Source organism: Pogona vitticeps, chromosome 3 (assembly GCF_051106095.1).
Source record: "Pogona vitticeps strain Pit_001003342236 chromosome 3, PviZW2.1, whole genome shotgun sequence".
Classification (NCBI taxonomy): Eukaryota; Metazoa; Chordata; class Lepidosauria; order Squamata; family Agamidae; genus Pogona; species Pogona vitticeps.
This window is the reverse complement of record NC_135785.1, coordinates 149575279-149586974: the sequence shown is the minus strand read 5'-3', so window position 1 is coordinate 149586974 and position 11696 is coordinate 149575279. Positions and strand designations below refer to the sequence as shown.

Sequence of the window (11696 nt, the reverse complement as noted above, 5' to 3'; positions counted from 1 at the left end):
GCATAACTGTCTTCTGCAGTGTAATCTAATTTATATATTTCTTCCACAATAAATAGCTCCATATGGCAAGGTTATCAATCTTTATTTTTATTTTGACAACTTGAATAAAAGCCAGAGGAAAGTCCTTGCAAAAATGTCACAGTTGCATTAAATATAATTAAGTCCTCAGCAATGTTTATGCAGTTGCTTTTTGTTACTATAGAATACATTAAAACAAAAAAGAACAACACATGCTGTAGGTTCAGGGTACAACCTGCTACTGTGTGAAGTTCTAGGCCTCCACAGAAGAAACTGGAAAGTGTCTATCTGGAAAGGGTACACGTTCTAGAAAAAAAACTCTTTGTGCACACCATGCTCCAGAAAAGCTTCATTAGCAAACCATAGTGTTACAGAGATGAACATCTGCTGATCACGTATATAAAAGGTAGAAAAATGGATAAAATTGGAGGTATTTTGTGCAATTTGGGTATAACATCAGGGTGGAACAAAGAGTCTATGGAACCAGCTAAAGACCCATAAATCCTTCATGTTCTGATCATCATACTGACAAAACTTTTTAAAAAATCAAGGAGATGCAAGGAATTGAACTGAGGAAATGAAAACTGAAAGGAGTGACTTGCTGGCAAAAAAGTGTACTGAGCAGTTTAATATTAGGGTTGAGTGTAAGTCTGTGTGACCATGGATGAATGTCTGTGTTCTTCTTGTATGAGCCTTGGGTGACAAAATCTGAATTAATATGCTAGGGACTGCCCCCAGCATCTTTTTCTTCTTCTTTGTGGTGAGGTATCCCTATGCTGATTATATGATCCACCCCTGATATCTGGGTTACTCTGGGGAAATGGGGAACACTTTAGAGCTACTTTAAATATATATATATTTAACTACATCACATGCTAATTACTTTGACCTTGGAATTGTAATGCAATTCATGATTATAAAAAAGTAGCTTTGCAAGATCTGTATTGGAATTATTAATGTGAATGAGATTTTTCCAATTTCAAGACATTGTAGATATTCAATATATAGGGTCTAAACAGTATGTGGATGGGTGTCTTTGTGTGCCTCTCTCAGTGTGTGTGTGTGTGTGTGTGTGTGTGTGTGTGTGTGTGTGTGTGTGTGTGTGTGTGTGTGTGTGTGTGTGTGTGTGTGTGTGTGTGTGTGTGTGTGTGTGTGTGTGTGTGTGTGTGTGTGTGTGCATGCAGTTTCTTCCTAAGAAAGTATTCACCCTCATTCTGAGGATTTGTGTATAGCATATTTGATATACCTTGATCTCTATTAATAGTGTTATTATCTGTATAGACTAGAAGAGGATATGAGGAAATGGATGTCAATCTGTGCATTATGTGTATTGTTCTGTGGGTTGCAAATCCCATATGATCCTCATTGCTGAAGATGTCGATAGGCTTGATCCTATGGATATTAAAAATATGTCACCTCTAAAATATTATGCCTAAATGAAAACAACCTTATTATAGTGGTATCTTTGAGAATATGTGTGGAAGGATATTAGTCGCTTTTCCAAAAATTTCAACTGGAAAGGATTGCCACAGTAAACAAAGGCAAATTTTGTATGTCTACAGAAAGAATGGAGAACTTTCAGACTTCCTGATATACACCAACTGTGGCCAAAGCTTAAGGAGTTCTAATCCAGAGCATATAAAATGTGCTCTCTCTTTAGTGCATGGAATACCTGTCATGAAGGCAAAAGCTGGGGCTTTGTTCGGAAATTAATGGACTGAGAATTAATCCAAAGTCCTACTAGAAGAAGCTATTCCGTAATAGGTGTCTTCAGAAGCAGAATGGCATAGAATTGAAAAGAATAAATAAATTAATAAATAATATTTGGATTAAAGAGCAGAATAGTATTGAAGTATCAACTCAAGCCATCTGTATTATAACAACATAGGCTGCAGCAATATGATTTCCCTCTTTCTTAAGATCCGGCAAGCAAAAAATGATACTATGTTGCATACAATGGGCCTTTCCTTTTATTATGCTGTCTGACAACACAGTGTGTGATGGCAAAGAGGCTTTTCTAGAAGGGCAATGTGGACTAACATTTCAGCAAAGACTGAAGAGTATCAGATGTTAATGACCTTGCTTTCATAGTAACAGTTGCTTTAACAGAACTTCATCTCAAATGGCGAAGAATAACTGCATTGCTGTACAAAGCAATCACCAAGCTGCCCCTATCTTGACTCCTCCCCCTGACCAAAAGACAAAACAAATGCTAAAACAATGTGATAGAATGCTATGGGTTTATGGAAGAGCCAGTATGGTATAGTGTATAGTAGGGATATAGTGTTTTTCTTTTTGTTTCCTTTCCAGACTTTGACTTCTAGAACTCTCCAAAAATTCTCCAGGCAGAATCCTGGGAACTTTGGCCCACAGACTCATACCTACACGCACCTCAGTTTCACTCACTTGTAGCCGGGCCTAGTCTTCTGAGATTATATAGCATTCTAGCCCTCATTTCCTGTTACAGTGCTTTCTGGGATGAAGCTGCTGCAGTGCTTCCTAGGCATGGTAGCCCTGCTGGCATTTTGGGCTACATAGAGAGTGGTTCTTGAAGAACTAGCATACCCAGGAAATGCAGCTTTGTCCTATAAATGCTCCCACAGAAAATGAGGGGAAAAAAGCTGTACAGCCTCAGAGGGCTAGGCCCAGGTATAGGTGAGTGAAATACAAGTTTTGGAGATATGGGTGTATGAGCTAAAATTCCCAAAATTCCACTTGGATAATTCTTGGATTGGAAGTCACACTCCCCCCTCAAAAAACAAAAAACAAAACCCACAACCAAAAAAAAAATTAAGGTCACATACCTGGTGGGTAAAGTGGGTAATACCTGCTTGGACATGGAAACTCTCTCTCTCTCTCTCTCTCTCTCTCTCTCTCTCTCTCTCTCTCTCTCTCTGTGTGTGTGTGTGTGTGTGTGTGTGTGTATGTGTGTGTAGTGGCACTGATAAAACCACTTTTTAAATCTCTCATATACCTACAATTTTCTCATTTACCTTCAAGAATCACCACGTTGGATGTGAATTGGTGGCATTTAATATAAGATGGATGTGCAGCTTGACAAATATGAATGCGCGGAATAAAACACAGAAAAAGAAATGAGGAAGAAATGCCTTTCCTCCCATCCTTCTGAACAGATGAGGCAGAGTTACTTTTTTTCCTTTGTTTTTCTTTGCCTTTATATTTCTGTGTAAATCTCAAGGCACAGTTTAATAAGCCAACTAATGAAATATTTCAGAATATGCATACACGTGCGTTATTTTGCCTCTGCATATTGTATAGACACTTGTAATGTAGATATGGACAAAAGAGAAAGGGCTACATTGAACCACACTTCAGATATTTCATTTCTGGATTAAAAATTCATTTGAATTGAAGTGTATGTTGGACTTGTTTGGTTGCCTTTTTTGTCTACTCTATCTTGATAAGAAGATAACCTTCAACAAACATAGATTTCTCCTGACATGCAGTATAAATATAACCTTTAAAGTTGCCTCTAGTTAAAAAAGCAAATAAACCCCCACACAACAAGTGAAGAGAAATATGGTTCACCCATCAGTACACAAGGTTGTCAGATTTCATCTGAGCTGGCTTTTCTAGAAGCAAAAAGAAACTAAGTACTAGATACTTCTCATTAAAAATGAACTTCTCTTACCCTGAGAAGTTATAGGCTAGCTTTGCAAGGTCCATAAAAGGATGAGAACATGCAAGACTTAACCAAATATTTTAATGATATCTTACTTGAAATAAATAGGTGCATGTACAAGGACTTGGGAGACCTCGGTGTGACTTTCCGCTTAACCAAGAACCCTCACTGAAGAGGAGGGTGAAACTGGTAAAGCTACTCCTTAAATATTTCACATACCTTGCAAACCATTATTAGGCTCACTATAAGTTAATTCCACCTTGATGGCATGTAACACAAAGCCACTGCAAATCTCAAAGTTTAATTGGTCTCCCCAAACAATGAAAGCATCTTTGGAATGAAAAGTCTTAAAAATGTATCAGTCCAATGGTCATTGAAAATTATTCTGCATCCATAAAATGTCCTGAAAGTAAGTTTACCTTGGAGTTAGGCTAGGATTGAAGTTTAATGAACTTCTTGTATTTCCTGAACCTACTGAGAGGTAATAAAAATAACTGCAGTGACAATAATAACAGTATATGGACAATGACACTCACAAGCACTATAGTTGTGTGAGCAGCTCAGCAGAATTTGGAAAACAAACAAACAAACACAGTGGGATCCAGACTGCTATCTTTATCTCCCACTGACATCACTATATCTGGACAGTCATGATTAGAGACGGGGACAAACTGCCAAAATGATGGTTCATCTTGGTTCATGGGTCATCAATCTTGACAAACCAGAAATTTCGCCCAGGAGAAATGATGAACCACAAATCAATTTGCTCCCCCAGGCCCCGAAATGAAGACGCAAGACAACAATTCTTTGGATTTAAATATGGGCCACACTTTATTAAACCAAATTAAATGCCATCAAATAAACCAACTCCAAAATTGAGGGGGCCTGCGGTAGTGCGGGGAAATAACGCCAAATAATTCCTTATCAGTCAATGGGCGAGTCCCAGGCCCCAGGTTCCAACTGTCTAACGACCGGAGGAACCTGGAAGGCCTCAATTAAACACCCCGGACCTCTAGCCATCGTATTTGATGACCTTTGGTCCGCAAGTGGTCCAGCGCATCAGCCGCCTTCGGCCCTGTAATCGCACGATCCGCAGAACCGTCAGAACTGACGCGCTGTTTGCTTTATGATAATTACAAAAGGGAGACACCGTGACAACCAGTTATTCCCGCACTACCCGCCAGTGTGACCGATTATAAAAAGCCACCATCAAATGCCAACAAACCCTTTTCCAGTGTGGGATAGGCGAAAAATCCCCCCATCCAATGCCAATCAGGATAGAGGTCAAAAATTCCTATCCGGCCCCACAACAGGCGACCCCAAAAGACACACTAGAAAGAGGGTGGGCGGGTGGGTGCCAGAATCGAAAGAGGAACTGACTGAAAACCGGCGCTGCCTTAAGTAGCGCCGTTTCCCGCCAAAAAGGTCACGTGGCCCGAGTTGCTTGCTATCTCCCTGGGGCCCGGAAAGCAAAAACACTGCGCAGTTCAATTGGCCATTGGCCCACTCCTGCGCGTGCACACTTGCTCCCCCAGGCCCCGAAATGAAGACGCAAGACAACAATTCTTTGGATTTAAATATGGGCCACACTTTATTAAACCAAATTAAATGCCATCAAATAAACCAACTCCAAAATTGAGGGGGCCTGCGGTAGTGCGGGGAAATAACGCCAAATAATTCCTTATCAGTCAATGGGCGAGTCCCAGGCCCCAGGTTCCAACTGTCTAACGACCGGAGGAACCTGGAAGGCCTCAATTAAACACCCCGGACCTCTAGCCATCGTATTTGATGACCTTTGGTCCGCAAGTGGTCCAGCGCATCAGCCGCCTTCGGCCCTGTAATCGCACGATCCGCAGAACCGTCAGAACTGACGCGCTGTTTGCTTTATGATAATTACAAAAGGGAGACACCGTGACAACCAGTTATTCCCGCACTACCCGCCAAAGCATGAGGACTAGCATCAGCTATGTCCCATGTACCCACCAAGCAGACCAAGTACCACCAGCAGGCCCCCTCTTATATCCTCCAAGAAAATGTCCAAACCTGCATCAGACAGGTGGACTCCATCGTCATGAAAATATTCCAGGTTGGATATTTGGATACTGTGATTAATCACAGATCCGAGGCCGCATTTGCTGACGCCTCTACAAACCTCCTTATTGACCTGACGACAGGCCTTGTTTACCTTATCAATGTGTTGTGCTCCACGCCAATTTAAGCGCGGTATAATCGTTGAAACGATCCGCATGGCGGGAGATAATGTGTGTAGCCTGTTCATGTCCCTTAAAATATCTAATATCAGTGCCTTTCCTGGCACTCTGGGCATGTCATTGCCCCCCAAATGAGCCACCAAGGTGTCTGGAGGCATATTTCCAACCATTGCATGCCACACATGTTTTTTTTGTGTGTGTGTGTGTGTGTGTGTGTGTGTGTGTGTGTGTGTGTGTGTGTGTGTGTGTGTGTGTGTGTGTGTGTGTGTGTAACAAGATATCAGTGCCTTTTCCGGCAATCTGTATCAACCATTGCCAACCAAATGTACCACCAAAATGCCCGCAGGCCCATTTTCCAACGATGTCATTCTTCCAAGCTGTAACCAATTCATGCCAGGCATGTCATTCCAAGACATAAGTGCATGGGCACCAAGCCCCCAAATCATTCCCCCATGGGGAAGATGCAGCACCATGTGCCGCCCAATGGACAAAACTGTGCCACCAGTCACGAAGTGTCATCGTCACTGCCGAGTCTCGCCACCTGAAATGATATAAAACAGCCTCTGCCGTAGGTTAGGTAGTGATCTAATATATTTGTTAAACCCAATTTCATAGCTAGTTCCCAGACTTTGTCCACAATCATTTGGCGCCTTCCAGAATTTGCTCTTCCGCAGAAGGGGAAATCAATCAGGCAGTGTGCTGTATAATTACAGCCACTTCTTTGTCCAATCTGCCATTCAGTAACAGTGATAAACCTTTCAAAAGCTGAACATGAAATTGAGCCCCCCCGGGTAGGGCCCTATCAATATAATATAGCCTTAGAAATTGAAAGCCCCACAGGGTAAACGTCTAAAGAGTGAACAGATAAAAATCCCCAAAAGCTGATTAAACATCAGCCCCTGCGAGTTCAGCACTGTTTCACAATACCAAATCATTTTTACTGCCGCATCAAATGAGGTGTACAGAGGTCCCCGAGAATAGCGTCATTCACCCAAACCCCCACTGGGAAGGATAAATGATGTATTAGCCTATATTCACCTAGGACTTGTTTTTTAAACAATCCCTACATGTGACACCCTTAGGTTATCTGTGGGTGGCTCTCAAATTGGTCCCAAGACCCTACCATCTCCAACCTCCCAATATCTTTGGCCATAAAGGCTGTTCTAATACCTAATGCTGGTAATTTGGAAACCATATTTGAATTGGATCTCAAGTATTCCACTTCCTCCCTCCTTGGATTTGGAACCGTGTTGTATCCATCATCAGTACCGAAGGGTGTTGCTTAGTTCCTATGCTCTTACCTTCCCAGAAGAACCAGTTGTTGTGGGATTTGCATAGGGCATGCCCCACCCAAACCATCGCAGGCTCATAGGGGACCAGAAACCACTGGGCCAAACCATAGAAGGGGCTATGCGAGATAATAATAATAATGAAAACAACAATAACAACAACAATAATAATAATAAATATGTTTTGTTATTCAAAGCAGGTGGATTCTGCCTTTCAACCTTTAATTTATAAAGGTACTAACACCATGGCATGCTGAGAATGGTAAGGAGGGTAAAGAATATCAGCATTCCCTCCTCCCAAATCTTTTATGGCATGATTTCTTAACCAGAAAGAAGGCTTCACAAAAAAGAACTGCTAAGAGATGCTCATGTTCCTCCTGACCCCCTCCAGGACCTTGTTTCTTTGCATGAGACAGTAAAGTCTCATGTCATTTGTTATCATAAAGTATCAACTGATGCCACAGAATACCAATGTATGGGGGAAGGGAATGAGGGTCTAACGTATTATGATGAATTACATAATCAGCTGACACCAAATGACTTTCGTCAATAAATTGCCGGTAATTAAAGATATAACGCACCCACAAGGGTCTTCAATATTATTTAGCAATCACTCCTTACCTGTCCCCCAATAACCCTTCTACGGGTCATTAGGGGGCAGACAAGGGGTCAAATCTTAAAAGATGATGCTGTTAAGGTGCTACATTCAATATGCCAGCAAGTTTGGAAAACTCAACAGTGACCAGAAGACTGGAAAAGATCAGTCCACATCCCAATCCCAAGGAAAGGCAGTGCCAAAGAATGCTCCAACTACCGTATAATTGCACTACATTTCACACGCTAGCAAGATTATGCTTAAAATCCTACAATGTAGGCTTCAGCAGTATGTGGATCGAGAACTCCCAGAAGTACAAGCTGGATTCAGACGGGACAGAGGAACTAGAGACCAAATTGCTAACATGTGCAGGATTATGGAGAAAGCCAGAGAGTTCCTGAAAATATCTACTTCTGCTTCATTGGCTACGCAAAAGCCTTTGACTGTGTAGACCACAGCAAACTATGGCAAGCCCTTAAAGAAATGGGAGTGCCTGACCACCTTATCTATCTACTGATAAGCCTATACTTGGGACAGGAAGCAACAGTTAGAACTGGATATGGAACAACTGATTGGTTCAAAATTGGGAAAGGAGTATGACAAGGCTGTATATTGTCCCCCGGCTTATTTAACTTATATGCATAATACTTCCTGCAGAAGGCTGGACTGGAGAATCCCAAGCCAGAATTAAGATTGCCGGAAGAAATCTCGACCACCTCCGATATGCAGATGATACTACTCTGATGGCAAATCCTATGGTGTGACCTAAACCTGACTGAAATGGATCATGACTCTTGGTGTCATCCAAGACTAACTGCAACTGTCTAGCTTCTTGACCGGTTTCCCATGAAGGGACTATTGGCAATGGGATGATAGCTGTTAAAACTGTCCAATGCAAACATAACCTTTTTCATGATGGGCCTGACCACCATCACCATCTCCTTCAGACAGAAGGGGAAGATACCCCTCCTGCAAAGAGGCATACAGGATCCGACAGGCCTGTTTTACAGTCCCCTCTGGCAGCTTTTAATAGCCAAGTGGGACATGGGTCTGATCAAGAGGATAAAGCCTTAGAACGTGCAAGCACCTTGTCAAATTCATTGGGCATCACAGGGTGAAACTGATCCAATAATCATGAGCATCATGCAGTTACAACTAATTAAATAAAATACAGTAAATACAAAATCTCACATTTTATTGCATGCACAGAACCTGAGCGATAGTGCCTTCCCCCAATTATGTATTCTGGCAAAAACAATTACGATTCCAGACCTCATCCGGCTGGACTGTCTTCAATGATTCTGATTACCTCTATTGACTTTCCAGGCTGTTAAACCTTTGTGAACATTAAGTGAAGTTGTCATTGTGCAAGACAAGAAGACTGTAAAAGAATAACATGTGACATTACAATGAAACACAACAGAAAATTCTCTCGTAACATAAGCCACCTTGGGTCCTTTGGAGGAGAAAGGCGGATTTTTTTTTTAATTTAATAAATAATATGTCTGTCCTTTAGATGTCCTCGATGAATTTATGATTAAAGAGTCATAAAGAAATAATAATCATAATCATAATAATAACCACAACAATAAAGATAATGATACTGAACTTTTACCCTCCAATAATGTATTATGATGAATTACATAACCAGCTGGTACAAAAAAAAAAAAAAAAAACTTTCATCAATTTAATATTGCCATTAATTAAATATACAATGGGTACTTAATTATTCTTCCACCCATGTCTGCCGCCGTTGAGGCAGCCCTTATCTTGAAGAAATGTGTTCCAGATCTCATATTTTTAAACCCCTATAGCACCATGTCCGTAATCTTCCCGAATTGATATTTTGTGAGTAGTGCCAATCTACATACTGGTAGACAACATTTTTTTTTTTTAACCCTAATTTCAATGGATTCCTTTACAGCCTTCGCTAAACCTATTTTTATACTAAACATTTTAACTTCCAATAAAGTATTATAATGGGTAAGGATGTGGTGTATTATAATGAATTACACAATCAGCTGATTCAAATTAAATTTGTCAATTAAAATTGCAAGTAATTAGAGATACCCCTTACACATATGGGTGCTTCAATTATTCTTTCTTTATTTTAACTTATTTAAACTTCTGAATTAATTCTACTTATCTAATAATTCCTTAACCCATGCCATTGCCTCTAGCTTGACATGCTTTGAATTAATTTAATATGTTTCTTTATATAATATTTCCTTCAAAAAAAAAACAAAACAAAACAAAACAAAACAAAACAAAACTATTTGTACCTAATGAATTTCAGATCCCCTAACATAAGGTAAATCCAGCAAAATGTAAGGTGTATTACTTTTTAATACACAACAAAATAGCAGATGGGATCTACCAAAGGAGGGACTCTGCTGCACACATAATGTCACCCACTAAATAAACAGCCTCAGCCTGTTAAATTTCTAAACTGAAAATAATTTTAAAAATGGGAACCTAAGGGACTTACAAGTACTGTAAACTGAAGCTGCACAACAAACTTTAATAAAAGAATTGCTCCCCAGCAGGGACTTGAACCAACTACCTTTAGAACTCCAACAGGGCGCCTTATCCCACAGTGCCATTCCTGTTGCTTCCTGCAAAGCTACCAACTAACCCACTTAAGCTCCAGAAATAAGTTTTAACTGGAAACAGAAACCCACGGGAAGCCCAGAAATACAATCCCCTGCTAAAAGAAAAATAATTTGCCTGTGCAATGGAGGGGAGACTCAGCAGATGACTCTTGGTGCGCAGTGGGGCGCCCGCGCCCCCTGCGCGCTACCCCGCTCCGCCTCCTTGCTCCCCTATTGCTTCTGGTTCACCCTAAATTCCCTTCCATCAGCCACACACATGTCCTTAAACCACCAAATAAAGAAATGGGAGGGAGCACAAGGCTACCCCCCCAGCACCCCAAAGCCTTGACCACCAGCCACCCGTCTTGTCTTTTTGTTTTGTTTTGCATTTCCTCCGTTCGCCCTCGCTCCTTTCTGCCTCCTGTTAAGCTCTCAATTATAGAGGGGGGGGGTAGCCACCAAACAGCTGATTGTCGGGGAATGCTGCCAGTGCCGGAGCCTCCCCCAACACTTAGCCAAAAATAAAATTAAAAACTGGAAAAACCCACCAGCGAAGCTACCATGCAGTGAGGGAGCTCAAGGCAATCCTCCTCAACCATTTGCCCCAAACCAGATTATCCTCTCCCCTTGCAAAAGGAGGCAAGCTAACCGAGGGTTATAAAGACAGAGGGGGAGGCAGGGATACCAGGGTGGAAAAGGCAGCCAAATTTTTTGACGATCGCACCTACCAGCTGGCACGCTCGCCCACTGCTCGCAATCCTCCCAACCCCCTTTTCCCCTTGCTCAAAAGTAAACCACCCTTGCCTGTTTTATTTCCCAAGACAACGGAGTGCTCCAAAAACGGAGGAGGTTAGGTGAAGCCGGGGTGTAACAAACCCAACTCAGGCTCGCGCCGCATGGCGGGCGCTCCAGGTCCTTCCAGACTCCTTGCCAGAATCGAAAGAGGAACTGACTGAAAACCGGCGCTGCCTTAAGTAGCGCCGTTTCCCGCCAAAAAGGTCACGTGGCCCGAGTTGCTTGCTATCTCCCCGGGGCCCGGAAAGCAAAACACTGCGCAGTTCAATTGGCCATTGGCCCACTCCTGCGCGTGCACACTTGTTGGTTCATTGGGTCTTTTTTAGACAGCCCATGGCGTTATCTTTTTTAAAAAAGCTGAGCCCCACCACCACACTCTGCCCCACCCCTTTCCACTGCTGCTTACCTCATCCTGTTGCCTCCTCCTGCTCCGCTGCCCCTTCTGCCGAAACAGGAGCTAGGCTGCCAGAATGGCAATTTCTGTTCCAGCAGACTAGCTTCTGTTCCATTGCAAACAGCAGTGGGGAGGGCTTCCCTTTGGGCAAGCCTGTTTGA

General features: G+C 42.1%; 1 long non-coding RNA gene across 1 annotated transcript; it reads right to left on the bottom strand.

Moving 5' to 3' along the window:
- Positions 1-4464: 4464 nt before the first annotated feature.
- On the bottom strand, positions 4465-11438 carry LOC140706828 (uncharacterized). The gene is made up of 2 exons (XR_012086705.2): positions 11151-11438; positions 4465-9136 (listed from the first exon to the last, which is right to left on the bottom strand). It is a non-coding gene; the product is annotated as an uncharacterized LOC140706828 (long non-coding RNA).
- Positions 11439-11696: the final 258 nt, after the last annotated feature.